The sequence below is a fragment of the Centrocercus urophasianus genome, unplaced genomic scaffold (genome assembly GCF_019232065.1).
Source record: "Centrocercus urophasianus isolate 14NV4802_14NV808 unplaced genomic scaffold, USGS_Curo_1.0 seq_35, whole genome shotgun sequence".
In the NCBI taxonomy this organism is placed as follows: Eukaryota; Metazoa; Chordata; class Aves; order Galliformes; family Phasianidae; genus Centrocercus; species Centrocercus urophasianus.
Window position 1 is genome coordinate 4,897,486 of NW_024884922.1, and position 15,489 is coordinate 4,912,974.

General features: G+C 38.8%; 1 protein-coding gene across 1 annotated transcript in view; it reads right to left on the reverse strand.

The window, feature by feature from the left end:
* Positions 1 to 15,489, reverse strand: part of RIT2 (Ras like without CAAX 2) — a 192,350-nt gene that overhangs the window by 56,199 nt on the left and 120,662 nt on the right. The gene's annotated exons all lie outside the window — the stretch shown is intronic.

Consider the following 15,489-nt stretch of genomic DNA (forward strand, 5'->3'; position numbering starts at 1 on the left):
ATCCATTACCTTCCTTTGAGTGGTTTTTACACTCAGCATAAACTATATATATATTTTATACTTTTATATTATATATATATATTTCATACTTTTTTTTTTTTTAAATTGTTTTCCTTCTTTTTTTACATGGAGCATTCATTTGTAGCAGTCAAATTTTTTTAGCACTCTGGCTGAGATACTGAGGCAATGGCTCCTTGTAAATTGTTTCATATTAAGGTTCAGTTTTAACTGATAAATTTATACATGCGATATTTCTTCTTAATAATCTTTAAAGATTTTTAATTAATTAATTAATTAGCATTTAATAATTAATATGAACTAGGCAAGCATGAACTAAAAGTCACCACTCCTTTAATTAAGAAATTAGTTGGGATTTATGCACTTATGCTCTTTGGTTTTTTAATTCTTAATTAAGGAAATAAAATTCTTAATAATGGAAACAAAAACATTCTGTTAAATCTTAATAACCATGGCATTGTCAGTTCGCAAACTGTTAATTGTAGGTTTTTTTGTTGTTTCTTTTTTTTTTTTTTTTTCTTTTTTCTTTTTTTTTTGGTAAATCTTCTGTAGCTGAAGAGGAATTGGAAGTAAAAGAAGTATAAATATCAACAACTGAAAAATATTTATCATTGTGAAGTGGAACACATTCTTTTTTTGGCATATGGTGAGAGCAATACTCCCTTATTTTGCATTTCAAAGCAAGATGATATGGGCTCTTATAAGACATGCTCCAAAGGTAGTGCTTCTTGTTTTCTTAAGTTGGGCCACAATGTCAGAGGTGGATGTTGGTATGATGAATGGCAGTACAGGTTGAACTTTCTCACCAATTTTTAATTAATTTTTGTTTCCACATGACAGATGGCAGCAGAGAGGCAAACTGGAACACGGCATCCGACATGAAAGTGTATGAAGCAAATGTATGGAATTGAATTCCTGCATGTGGAAAAGATTACATCTGTTGACATCCATCGATGCTCATTAAGCATTTAAGAAGAGTAAACAGTGGATGAAAGCACGGTGAGGTCGTGAGTGGTGCATTTCAGCAGTGGTAATAGCAGTGTGAAATGTAAACCACATTCTAGATGACCACAACTTTCAGGTCAAAAAATGAAGAGTGACTGGATGAGTTCATCTGCATGAATCAGCTAACAATGGTGACAATGTTGAAAAATTGTACAAGTGCCAGTTTGCTCTATCAAATAGTGTTACTGTGCTCCTGCTATCTTTCGAAGTTTCCGTGGAAGCAATACAGTGGAAGGAAGAAATGCCATTCAGAGGGACCTCAACAGGCTTGAAAGCTGGGCCCAGATGAATCTGGTAAGGTTCAACACAGCACAGTATAAGGTTTTGCACTTGGGCTGGAGGAATTCCAGGCATTTATACAGACTGGGAGGAGCAATCCTGAAGAGTAGCCCTGCAGAGAAGGACCTGGTGGTCCTGGTGGGTGAAAAAACTTAATATGAGCCAACAGTGTGCTCTTGCAGCTTGCAAAGCAAATGGTATCCTGGACTCCATCAGAAGAGGGGTGGCCAGCAGGGACCACCTGAGAGGGAAGTGATTGTTCCTCTCTACTCTACTCTTGTGAGGCTACACCTGGAGTACTGTGTCCAGGTCTGGAGCCCCCAGTACAGGAAAGACAGATAGCTGTTGGAGAGGGTCCAGACGAGGGCCACAAAGATGATCAGAGTGCTGGAGTACCTCCCCTACGAAGATAGTTCCTACTGAGAAGTCCCTACTGAGGGAGCTGGGCATGTTCAGCCTGTAGAAAAGAAGGCCACAAGGTGGCCTCATTGCAGCCCTTCAGTATAGGGAGCCTACAAACAGGAGGGGAATCAACTCTTTGAAAGGATAGTATCAGCAGGATAAGGATAATGGGAAGACTTAAGTTGGATATCAGGGGGAAGTTCTTTACAGAGAGAGTGGTGAGGTGCTGGAACAGGCTGCCCAGAAAGGCTGTGGATGCCCTGTCCCCGGCAGTGTTAAAAGCCAGGTTGGATGGTGCCCTGTGCAGCCTGGTCTGGTATTAAATGGGGAGATTGGTGGTCCTGCCTGTATCAGGGGGAGTGGAGCTTGATGATCCTCGAGGTCCCTTCCAACCTAGGCCATTCTATGATTCTATGATTCTGTGAATATTTTAACAGTACTATTATCTAATTCCATATTGGTTGATGAAGCATTCACAAATTCTTTTCCATGGAAGTACATATTCCAGTGATCTCTGAATATCCCATTATAAATTTATTTATTTATTTTTTAATGAAGTAGTATGTAATTTACTCTTACAATACACCTATTACATTATATAGAACTATCAGTATGCCAAAATACTTGAAATCCCATCTGATGCCCACTGTATGCATTGGAAACTTATCCGGATACTGCAGAAGTTGAAGCAAGAATATGTTGATTAAAAAGCCCTACGCACATTAAAATCCCTTTAAAGAACCACACAGAATTCATTGTAAGCCTGAGATGGTAGAACAAGCAGCTAATCAAAATAAGTTTCATAATTGTCTACACAATGAAATAGCAAATATAAACAAACTGTCATAACATACTTGTGCTCAAATATGAACTGATTCCTACCAGATTCTGGAAATGATGAAATTCAGTGGAAGTCTTTAATTTGACAAATTTTCCATTTAATTCATATTATTTACAATTGAAATTCTGAATTCTGTCATGAATGCAGCTGATCACAATATATGGTTTTGTTTCTAAACAAATTAAAAGCAATGTTTTCTGGTAAAAATTGACCATGGAAAGTCCATCTTACCGGGGTATTGTAAATGGAATTATTTTCACTTTTTGATGTAAAGTTTACAAACCTCAGTATTATGAAAAAAAAATGTGTACTTTAAAAATATTTAGTTGGAACCTCAATTAATGTTCAAAAAGCAATAATCTCAAGTAGAAATATTAAACATACTTACTTGTTACAGTATGCATCAAGCTATCAAATAAGCATATTGGCAAGACTTATTCCCAGATGAACTATTAACAGCCAAGGGAACGTTTGTTATAGAGTTAGCTTTAAAGTGATCTCTGACTTTTCACCGATTCACTGGCCTGTATCACAGGAATAAACACTGCTTCTTCCCAACCCAATAGTTTTCTTCTGGCAATCTTTCTCTGTAGATGTTTTTTTGTTTTAAAATGTCTTTTCAATTTTCCCATTTTCCACACTATAAATCTAAATAATTAAAAAAATTTTGTGGATTTCAAATCTCATTGAAACCCCTGTACATAATAATCATTTAATTATTCAAGACTTTCTAATTTATCTTTGATACAGTACTTGGAATTTCTTTTGCACTCTGTATGCTTGTTATATTCCTAAGAGAAGAGAAATCTCTTTATTTAACATTTCTTTATTTTATTTTCCATCATTATTTTTTCTTTTTTCTTTTTTCAAATGTCAGAATAGGTAAATTTTCTTGAATTTTTTAGAACATCACTATCCAGAAGGCTGTATCTCCTGATCATTCACTTGAAGAACAGCTATGTATTCAGAAATGTGGCAGAAGAAAGATTCTACTTTTTACTTTCTGGGGATCACAGAATGCAAACTCACTTTTTATCCGTCTATTTGTCTATCTAAATATCTATCTATATCTATCTATCTATCTACGTATCTATCTATGTATCTATCTATCTATTTACGTATCTATCTATCTATTTACGTATCTATCTTTCTATCCATCTACATATTGATTTATTTTCAGTATTGTCTTTATTTTCCAGTAGTTCTCTATTTGTTGTAAAGACTGAGAATGAGCCAGAGATCATTCTCTCTATCAGAGGACCGAAGATTGTTAATAAATTCTGATACTTGACAGGAGGGTGTACTTTCTCTTAGAATTATAGAATTATAGAATCCCTAGTGTTAGAAGGGACTTCTGAAGGCCACCTGGTCTAACTCCCCTGCAATGAACAGGGACATCAATAGATAGATCATGTTGCCTGGGGCCTTATCCAGCCTCACCCTGAAAGTCTCCAGGGCATGAACCACAACACTAGGTAACCTGTTCCAGTGCCTTACCACTCTTACTGTAAAAGACTTTTTTCTTATATCTAACCTAAATCTACCTTCCCTGTGCTTGAAGCCATTTCCACTTTTTCTATCTCTTTCAAAAAACACATTCCCCTTTACACTTTACTCCACTACATAGGGCTAGAATATAAAAAAATCTGCATACAAAAAAAAGCTCAATTAGAACTTTCACATTGCGTACCAGGTTGTTCTATAAAATGCTGGAAGCATAACACACCATTGAGTTTCCTAAACTGGAATCTTAATGAATTATTTGTATTTATGTAAAGAAACTTCAGCTAATGCTTGAAACCTGTAACACAGTGATTAATAAAGTAAAAGTTAATTGTAAAATAGGCAAGACATAGAAAAGTATATATACCAGACAGAGAGGACAGTATGGCCATTTGGTTACTGTAACACGATAATGATACCAACACTGATTGTTAATGAAGAAAACATGGAAGCATCTACTCCATGCAATAGATAGATACAAAAATATTGTTACCAGTTTATCACAAAACCAAGAAAAAACAGAGTAATATGGTCGCCTTATTCACTGTCAACCAAGTAACATGCCCTCAAAACCCGAGCAGCTCAACCTAGAGCACATTGTCCAGGATTATATCCAGGCAGTTTTGAATACTTCCAGAGAACTGGAACAGACTACTGCGAAAACTGTTCCAGGACTCAGTCATCTTCACAGAGACATGAAGAAATGAAATGAATTCTTTCATGAGAAATATTTACTAGCTGAAGGGGAAAAAACAGACAAAAACACAAAAACTTTAAAATGAAACCTTATCTGTATATTTGACTGAGAATCAATGAAATAATATTTGACATTGCACAGAGAGCAAACAAGGGCTGAAAATATTAAAAACATTTAAAGAATCATGATATCCTATTCATTTTTGAAAACTGAAAACTCAATGCAAGAATAAGAGATCACTTCTACAGAACGACATGACATACCCTTGATCTCCCAATGGTCTGCTGGAACCCCCTTTCCTTTGCCGTACATGTGTACACACATGAACACACAAAGGATAATTTATGTCATAAAATGTGAAGTATGCTGTAACACAGACTGGATACTGATACAGTCCCTTTCTTTTTTGAATGCTTATTTGTAACTCCAAACAACTTCTATTTCTGTAGATTTTTCCAAATTCTCAATTTTTGTGGTCTTGAGCACAGTTGATCAAGTTTATGAGACTTCACTAACTCTCATAAATCTATGGAATAATTGATAATAATTATTAAGTTGTAAGTGAATCTGAAATAAAAATTTCCTGTTTTCCACACCCTGGCCCACTCAATGTTTTATATGAAAGATGGTAAATTGAAGATGATAAAATAATTGCTGCCTGTAGAATAGAGCCAGATTTTTGCAAGATGAGGATCTCAAAACAATTGAAAGGAGGAAAATAAATAAATAAATAGATATTTTTTCATGCACTCAAGTGATTCTAGCAGAAAATTCAATGGCACTTTTCCTTTCCTGTGTAAATGTGAAGAACAGAACTTGAAAGAAAGAATATAAAATACTACAAGATTGTCTGTCTGGGAAAAAGCTGAAGGTAACAAATTATTAATTGACATAAACTCACTCATATCTGAATTACTGAGCACAAAACTAAAAACTTTATGACACTTAAGTAATCTATCACTAGCAAAGCCTTCTTTAGAAAATTTGCTCATGATATGTAATGATCTTGCCTATACTTTTCAATTCCTGTCTAAGTAGTATTTGAGTAATATCTTCTTAATGTTCACTACTGAAGATAAACTAAATCTTTAATCAGCTTCTGGTTCCTAACACAGAACATAATCATCAGAGATATTCACAATCTCTTATATTCAAGGTGTTTAATATCCCACATTCATAACATATGAAGCACTACCTGAATAACGTGGATGAGGACTGTGGTTGAAACTGTGGTCTCAAATGCAAAAGGGATTTTTAAACTATTGTTAAATGTCTCAAGTGACAAAGTTTCCCCCAAACTTTCTTACAATCAACTCTAGGAACAGCCCTTTAAAACATTTATGACTGAAATCTCATGCTTCAATCCATGATCAGGATTCTTTTTCTTTAAATTATGTTTTCTAAGTGTATTTAAAATATTGCAAAAATAAAACACTTAGCTGATCACTCCTCCTTTTGTGAATGAGCAACATGTGACAAATGGTGAACTTTTTGTTCACTGTACTATAGAACACCACTCAGACAATGCATCACTGAGTCACATAAACATAATCAGAAAGCTGTGAAAATAAATAATATCACTTAATTAGGAATATAAACTTAAAGCAATGTGTATTTTTGCTGGGGTAGAAATAGATCAAAGCTGAGTATACCTCACTTCTAATACTTGTTATGGAACAACTTATTCTCATATTATTGAGGAGTGAGACCTTGAAATTTTAACAAGTAAATCTAATGTTTTACTGCTTAATCTGAAAGATTTTGTAGTTCTATTATTCAACTTTATTTCTGCATTTACAGAATTTTGTACTGTATTTTCTAATTTCTTGTGGTTCTCAAATGTTAAAAAGACTTGACATAGGTATCCTCTGCTATTTCTGATATTATTCACAATCGTAGAGCTTTTCCTGCAAGCTAGTTATGTCTCCAGATGGTGATTGACTCTGCAAGAAAGTCTTGTACGAAACAAGTAATGAATATCATTTTCATCACTGTCTTTCTTAAACCAGAGATGCAGCTGGTGAGAAATTAGCCACAAAGGATTTCACTTCACCGTCTTATTATTTCTGAATCTACTTAACAGATTTTTTTTCTTGATATCATTCACAGTCTTCCTAATTTATCTCTGTCTATTATGGACACTCCTGATTAAGCACCTATTATGTTTTTTTTGTTGTTGTTGTTTGTTTGTTTTTCACAAAGGCAGTGTTTAAACACACCACACACACCAAAAATACAAAAATCAAATACCCACTAGGATGAATACTGCATTTTCTACCTGTAGACTCTGACAGATGGTCTGCTGTGAATTTTATCTTCACTGTGGCTTTATATGGATATATCTTAGCTTTTAAAATAGTTCAGATGGAGGAGAGTTCAGCTGCCACAAACCAAAATGATGTAACATCTGATGTACTCCACTTTTCCCTAAAACGGCATAAAGAAATCAGTATATTAATATACAGATCATTCTAGCATCCCTTTTAGTAAGTCACTCTTCTAGATTGATAGTGTACCTGCGCCAATGGATGAGGGAAGAGCCACTGACATAATTTGTCTGGATTTCAGTATGGCTTTTACTACAATACTCCACAACATCCTTCTCTCCAAATTGAAAATACATTAATTTGATGGATGGACTGTTCAGAGGATGCAGGATCGAATCCAGAGTGTGACATTCAGTGGCTCAGTGTCTGGATGGAGTGTTGTCCATCATGAGTCAATGCTGTAACCAATACTCTTTAATGTCTTCATCAGTGACATCAAAAAGTGAAGTCGAGTGCATCCTCAGCAAGTTTGCTAAAGACAGCAAGACTATTTGGTTGACACACCAGAGGTACATAATGTCATCTGGAGAGACCTGAAGAAGTTCTGGCATCTGGGTCTAGGCAGTGTTCACTACTAATGCAAGCTGGGACATGAAACAACTGAACACAAACCTGCCAAAAAAGATGTGAGGGTACTAATGGACAAGAAGCTGGACATGGGCCAGCAGTGTGCACTAATAAACTAGAAGGCCAACTATATCCTAGGCTGCATTAAAAGAGGAGTGGCCAGTAAGGAGAGGGAGGTGATTGTCCCCTCTAATCAGCTCTTCTGAGGTCCCATCTGGAGTACTGCATCCAGGCCTGCGCCCCCAGTACAGGAAGGATGTGGAGCTCTTGGACTGGGTCTAAAGGAGGGCCATTAAGATGATCAGAGGGTTGGAGCACCTCTCCTACAAGGAAAGGTTGATGGAACTGTGATTGTTTAGCTTGGAGTAGAGAAGGCTCTGTGGAGACCTCATTGTGGCCTTCCAGTACCTGAAAGGAACATATAAACAGGAGGGGGAACGGCTGTTTATGAGTGTGGATAGTGATAGGACAGAGGGAATGTTTTTAAATGGAGACAGGGGAGGTTTAGGTTAGATATTAGGAGGAAGTTTTTCACTCAGACAGTGGTGACACACTGGAACAGGTTGCCCAAGGAGGTTGTGGATGCCCCATCCTTGGAGGCATTCAAGGCCAGGCTGGATGTGGCTCTGGGCAGCCTGGTCTGGTGGTTGGCGACCTTGCTCATGGCAGGGGGGTTGAAACTAGATGATTTTTGAGGTACTTTGTCGTGGTTTTGTGATTTTTTTGTTGTTGGTATTCCATATCATAACACCATATAAAGCACTGGGAGTTAAAGAGTTAATGTTCTGATTCTGCGAAGCAGGATGTGGGTGCTTGGTTCTCAGAGGAGGAGGGGAGGAGCTGCATTCCCCAGATGACTCTGCACCCAGAGGAAGAGAGGTGGAGCTTCTGGCAGGTCAGGAGCCTCTGTCTTTGTTGGCTACCGAAAAGCACATGGCGCCTTGCCACTTTTTGCCTGAAGCTTTAGAGGAAGGCCTTTGGTGTGGACACACTCCATCTCATTTTGTATGATTTGTTGGCCTCGATTCCAGTTGTATTGTGTTGTGTTATCTTATACTCTGATATCATATTTAGTAAATTAACATTCCTCCTCAGATTATTGCCACTGCTCTATTTTTAGACCCATCTACTTTTTCCCTACCCGTCTGCCTTTTCCCCTCTCCTGGGGCATGGGTTCATGGGTCTCCTGCCTCATTAGTCATGGAACTGGGCCAGACAAGCCCCTAAACCAATGACACTTTATTTTCTTTCTCTCTCATTCCTTCAGACAAGGGCTGACATGGCAGACATCCTGGTGGGCATCTGTTTCTGTTATAGTCTGCCGAATCAGGATGGGGAGATAGATGAGGTTTTCTACGAGCAGCTGGCAGAAGCTGTGCTATTGCCAGCCCTTGTCCTCATGGAGGACTGCAACTTCCTTGACATATGCTGGGAATACTACACAGCGCAAAAGAAACAGTCTAGGAGGTTTCTGGAGTGTATGCAGGGTAACTTTCTGATGCAGTTGGTTAGAGAGCCTACGAGAGGAGCTGTCCTGCTAGACCTGCTGTTCACAAACAGAGAAAAAGGTGGGAAATGTAGATGTCGGGGGCTGTCTTGGACAGAGTAACCTTTAAATGGTAGAGTTCTTGATTCTTGATGTAGCCAGGAAGGGGTGCAGCAAAACTTCTACCTTGGACTCCCAGAGAATGGACTTTGAAGTGTTCAGGAGACTACTAGGGAGAGTCAGAGAATCCCCTGTTACTCAGAGAGTACGATGGCTGGTCACTCTTTAAGAAGTCTTAAAGGCATAGGAGCAAGGTGACCCCAGAGCCACAAAATGAGCCAGCTGGGAAGACCATTGTGGATGAATAGGGAGCTATTCTTGAGGCTCCAGAAGAAAAAGAGAATCTACCTCCTCTGGAAGAAGAGACAGACAACTTAGGAAGAATACAGAGATGTTGTTAAGATATGCAGAGAGAAAAGCAGAAAGGCAAAGGCCCAGCTTGAACTCAACCTGGCCACTGGGGTAAAAAGGAACAAGAAACTTTTTTACAAATATATCAACAATAAGAGGAGGACTAAGGAGAATGTCCATTCTTTACTGGATGAGGCTGGGAATGTGACCACTGAGGATAAGAAAAAGGCAGAGGTTCTGAACGCCTTCTTTACATCTCTCTTTAAAGGTCAGACCAGTCATCCTTGTGGTACTCCACTCTCTGATCTGGTAGTCTTGACTGGGGAGCAGACTAAACCCCACATGATTCAAGAGGACACAGTCAGAGACCTAGTACTCCAGCCGGACTGCTGTAAGTCCATGGGACTGGATGGGATTCACCCGAGAGTGCTGAGGGAACTGGCTGAGATGATAGCCAAGCTGCTTGCCATTATCTATCAGTGCTCCTTGTTGACTGGTGAAGTCTCAGAAGACTGGAGGCTTGCCAATGTGACTCCCATCTACAGGAAATGGACCTAGGGGTTTTGATTGATGCTCAGCTGAACACGAGCTAGCAATGCATCCAGATGACCAAGAAGGCCAATGGCATCCTGGCTTGCATCAGAAACAGTGTTGCCAGCAGGAACAGGGAAGTAATTTTTCCCATGTACTCAGGTCTGGTGAGGCCTCACCTTGACTACTGTGTCCAGTTTTGGGCCCCTCACTGCAAGAAAGAGACTGGGGCCCAGGCGAGTGTTCAAAGAAGGGCAACAAAGCTCGTGAGGGGTTTGGAGCACAGGCCTTATGAGGAGTGGGTAAGGGAGGTGGGCATGTTCAGCCTGGAGAAGAAGAGGCTCGGGGGAAATACTAGGAGAAGGATAATCTCCCTCAACCTGCTGTCCACATTAATAATCATAGAATCATAGAATGGCCTGGGTTGAGAAGGAGGTCATGGAATCATCTTTAGATGTGTCTGTGTCTGTGACAGGGGAACAGCAGGCCCACATGCCCACTGGCCTAGAAAAGAATCACAGTCACCAAAGTTGGAAAAGACCTACAAGATCATTCAGTTCAACCATCCACAAGTCACCAGTAGTTCTCATTAAACCATGTCCCTCAACATAAAATCCAAATGTTCCTTGAACACCTCCAGGGTCAGTGACTCCACCACCTCCCTGGGCAGCCCATTTCAGTGCCTAACCACTCTTTGAGAGAAGTAATATTTCCTAATGTCCAGCCTGAATATTCCCTGGTGCAGTTTGAATCCATTCCCTCCAGTCCTATGACCAGTTACGCAAGAAAAGAGGCCGACCCCCAGCTCACTACAACCTCCCTTCAGGTAGTTATAGAGAGCACTAAGGTCTCCCCTGAGCCTCCTCGTCTCCAGACAGAACCAGCTCCTTCAGCTGGTCATGGAGAAATAAACAAGGGGTAGAACCAGAAACTCATGAGTGATTCAAACCATTAAGCATCATGAATTGCGAATTATGATGAGCTGGTATTCTTTATCTTGGAGCAAAATGAACAGCGCTCTAAAATAAACTGTGTTCCTAGCTGTATAGAGATTTGTATGTCTCTAAGGAGATTAATTCAAGGAAAATTTGTTTGACCATAAATCACAACAAGAAAGAGGGCTAAATTTGCTCAAAGTTGCACTGTTGATCAAAACTGCTCAAGAACATTAAAGTTATGCAGGAAACAAACTTACATACTAAGTCAAAACAACAAACTACAAAGACCATCTCTATCAGCTTCTACAGAAGGTGGGAAAAGGATCTCTTCAGGATGATCACTTTAGTGATCACTTTTGCGGGACACGTAGACATAATGATTTGGTTCCTAAATATATATGATTCTTAGAGTACACAGTGTTTTCAAATATCAGACCCTCTCCACAGCAAACATTCCCTAGAATATATTTGTAAACCATACTCTTGTTTAATTATATGTTATTTAAATTCCTATGATATTTTATTGCCTATGACTGTTCTATTCCAAAAAATTAAAAACTGGTAATAGAACTAAATTTGTTATACATTGCAGCCCAAGTACCCAATGCCTGAACACCAAATGTAGAGTACTAAAACTATAAGTAAGCCAGATTTTCCCATCTAAACAGCATTATGAATGAGGCTTCCCACTAACTCTTTTTTGGCATAGAAAGTGATGAACCAAATATCTGACTTCTAGACCTCCTTTCAAGCATATGATATTCCTTTCAGGTAGATGGATTATGCAAAATGTCTAAAAGCTTGGAAGAGTGAACCAGTTGTGCAGATTTTATAATGATCAGGAAGAAGAAATCATTTTCTGGTATTTACACATGACATGGAAAGAGAGTTGAACAGGACAGATGATTATCTGATTGGATAAGATAATTTATCCTCTAGAACAACAAAGTAGTGGGTGACCGGATTAGATGTGCAAAACTGAACTAAAGCTAATCCAGGTAAGTGAGATGAAGAAATTTCCACCCCCCCCCCCCGTAAGGTTTTGCATCTGACGTTGTTTACAGTGGTGGGGATGTACTAATGTAATAAACTCCAAGTCTTCTGCCACTTCTCTCTGGTGGGAATTTTTTCTGAACTTCCCAGCTGAGAACTATGTTGCATTAAGAAATCTTTTGAATGAAGAACATTTGCATTCAAGATTGATATCCATTTTGTGCTCAGAATGCAACTATAGCCATCCAATGTTTCTCTCTGGTAATAGTTTCATGGGAAGATACATATATAAACACACCATATGTATGTATGTATGTATGTATAAATATAATATATGTATGTATGTATGTATATATATATATATAAAAAACACGTATATATATAGAACATATATATATATATATACATATATGGTTTTTTGTTTGTTTGATTGGCTGGTTGGTTTTTTTTTGCCAAGTTTTTGTGTTATAACAGGCGTGAAATACAAATTTTCTAAACCTTACAACATAAAACCTAAAATAAATGCAGGGATTTTACATCATTGTTTCTTAGAACCTAGAAAGCTTTTTCATCTCAATGAAACAAGAACTGTTTGTTGTTGTTTTGGTTGGCTTTTTTTGGGGCGGGAGGGGAAGCATAGTATTTTAATGAAAAATAAAGCACCATTACAATACAGCAGCTAATATTCATTTATACAAAAGGAGTAAAGCCCACATAATTATATTTTCAACCAATTGTCTCTGTACTATTAGCCACAGAATAATTAGAATACAACCAATCTTAGTGTTATAATTACTTGCAGCTGAATTTTCACATTGACCTGGTATTGCACACCACTACGGCTCATTACACTTGTTTTGTTAATGCAGTGTACAAAAATTATGTTAACATTCTTTCTAGCTACAGAACAATCTTCTGGTTCATTCACACACAAAATAGCCTCCATTAAAGGTGAAATAATAATAATAAAATATGACAATAAAACTTAAATGCTTAGTTAGCCTCTGGTTTCCAAGAATAACAACAATTTATATAATTGTTCAGATATTTTTCAACTGCATGTCCCTAACTAGTTTAGTGTAGAAAATCGTATATGCTTCTGCAGTATTCAACAATACTTTATTGTATGGCAGCAGAAACTGACATAAAATTAGTTCATGAAATCAGTGATGCTAATATATTAGTAGTTTGTTCTCAAAATCTTGCTATAATGATTATCAAAAGGGCATTAATCTTTCTTATTAAAGTCTATTTATATATTCCTGATTATCATTAAAATGTTATTTTGTCTTCAGCACAACAAATCAATCTTCTTCCCATTAAAAAGAAATCATATGATTCTTTTTCCAGGCTTTCCCTGTTAATGATGTGTCTGTGAAGCAAAGACAAAAGAAAGCTCAACAAAAGCGAACAAAAAAGAAAAATGAAAGGAAGAGCTAGAAACCTGTTAAAAGAAATTGGAGACAAGGTTTATCAGTTTACGTATTAATGACCTATTCCTGCTTTTTTAAGCGTACCTTTTAAACTGAATTAGACACAGTTATTTCCTAAATCTCAATAATATATATTAGCATGCAGGTCAGAAACCCAGATCTGTGGCTCCATCATGGAAAAAAACACATTATTCACCTTGCTAAGTAAAACAGTACTTGGGAAGAAGCTAATCAGCAAACTCCCAATTAAGCAATCTAAATGAACATATTTTAGTTATTACTGATATCTGTTAATCGTTTTCAGCCTATCATTTAGGCATGAAATAAAAAGCCAAAATCCCGAAAACACTCCCGGAAAGCCTTGTCTATCTGGGAGTAATAATACTTATTACTTGGAGGAAACATTTTCTAGAGTTGCAAGAATGGCATATCTACAGTTTTTTGCTTAACTTCCTTGTACATCTGAGTTCTTCCAGAACATGTGCAACTTGAAGAAAGAAAAAAAGTGTTAATCTGTCATAGAAGCCAAAACATTGGCTTGTATCAGAAATAGTGTTGTCAGCTGGAGCAGCCAGGTGATCATCTCTCTATACTCAGCTCTGGTGAAAGCACATCTTGAGCATTGTGTTCAGTTTTGGGCCTCTCACTATGACAATGATATTGAGGCACTGGAGCATGCCCAGAGAAGGGCAACAAAGCTGGTGAGGGGTCTGGAGTACAAGGAGTGACTGAGGGAACTGGTATTGTTAGTTTGGAGAACAGGAAGCTCATGGGAGATTATTGCTCTGCAGCTGCTTGAAAGGAGGTTGTGACAAGGTGGGTTTTGTCTTCTCACATGTAACCAGTGATTGGGAAAGGGAGATTGGCCTCAAGCTGCACCAGCAGAGGTTCATTAGAAACATTAGAAACCTTAAAAACATTACAATCATTAGAAATGTTAGAAAAAATTTCTTCTCAGGAAGAGTGGTCAGGCACTGGAACTGGTTGCCCAGGGAGGTGGTGGAGTCACCTCCCTGCAGATGTTCAAGAAGCATTTAAATTAAATTTAAATTTTATGGAGCAAATCATCTTGGATGAGATTGCATGGCATGTGCGTGGTGTTCTGGGGCTCAGGCCCAGCCAGTTCATGAAAGGCAGGTTGTGTTTGACCAACCTCATCCTCTTCTACGACTGGGTGACAAGTCTGGTACATGAGGGAAGGGCTGCTGATGTAGTCTACTTCAGCAAAGCCTTTGACACAGTCCCTCACACACTTCTTTTGGGGAAACTGGCTGCCCGTGGTCTGGACAGGTATACACTTCTTTGGTAAGGAACTGGCTATGTGGCCATGCCCAGTGTGTAGTGGTGAATGGAGTTAACTCCAGCTGGCAACCCATTTCAAGTGGTGTATACCAGGGGTTGGTACTGGGGCCCATCTTGTTTAATATCTTTATTGATGACCTAGATGAAGGGATGAGTGTACCCTCAGTAAGTTTACAGATGGCACCAAGCTGGGAGGTGATGTTGATCTGCCTGAGGGTAGGGTGGCCCTGCAGAGGGATTTAGATAAGCTGGATCACTGGGCTGAGGTGAATGGGATGATGTTCAACAAGGCCAAGTGTCGGGTCCTGCACTTTGGGCACAACCCCATGCAGTATTATAGGCTTGGGGATGAGTAGCTGGATGAGTGTGAAGAAGAGAGGGACCTGGGGGTGTTGGTTGATGCTTGGCTGAACATGAGCCGACAGTGTGCCCAGGTGGCCAAGAGGGCCAACGGCATCCTGGCCTGCATTAGAAATGGTGTGGCCAGCAGGAGCAGGGAGGTGATCATCCTCCTCTACTCAGCACTGGTGAGACCACACCTCGAGTATTGTGTTCAGTTTTGGGATCCTCACTACAGGAAAGATGTTGAGGTCCTGGAGCGTGTGCAGAGAAGGGCAATGAAGCTGGTGAGGGATCTGGAGCACAAGTCTTATGAGCAGCTGAGGGAGCTGGGATTGTTCAGTCTGGAGAAGAGGAGGCTCGGGGGAGACCTCATTGCACTCTACAACTTCCTGAAGGGAGGTTGTGGTGAGGAGG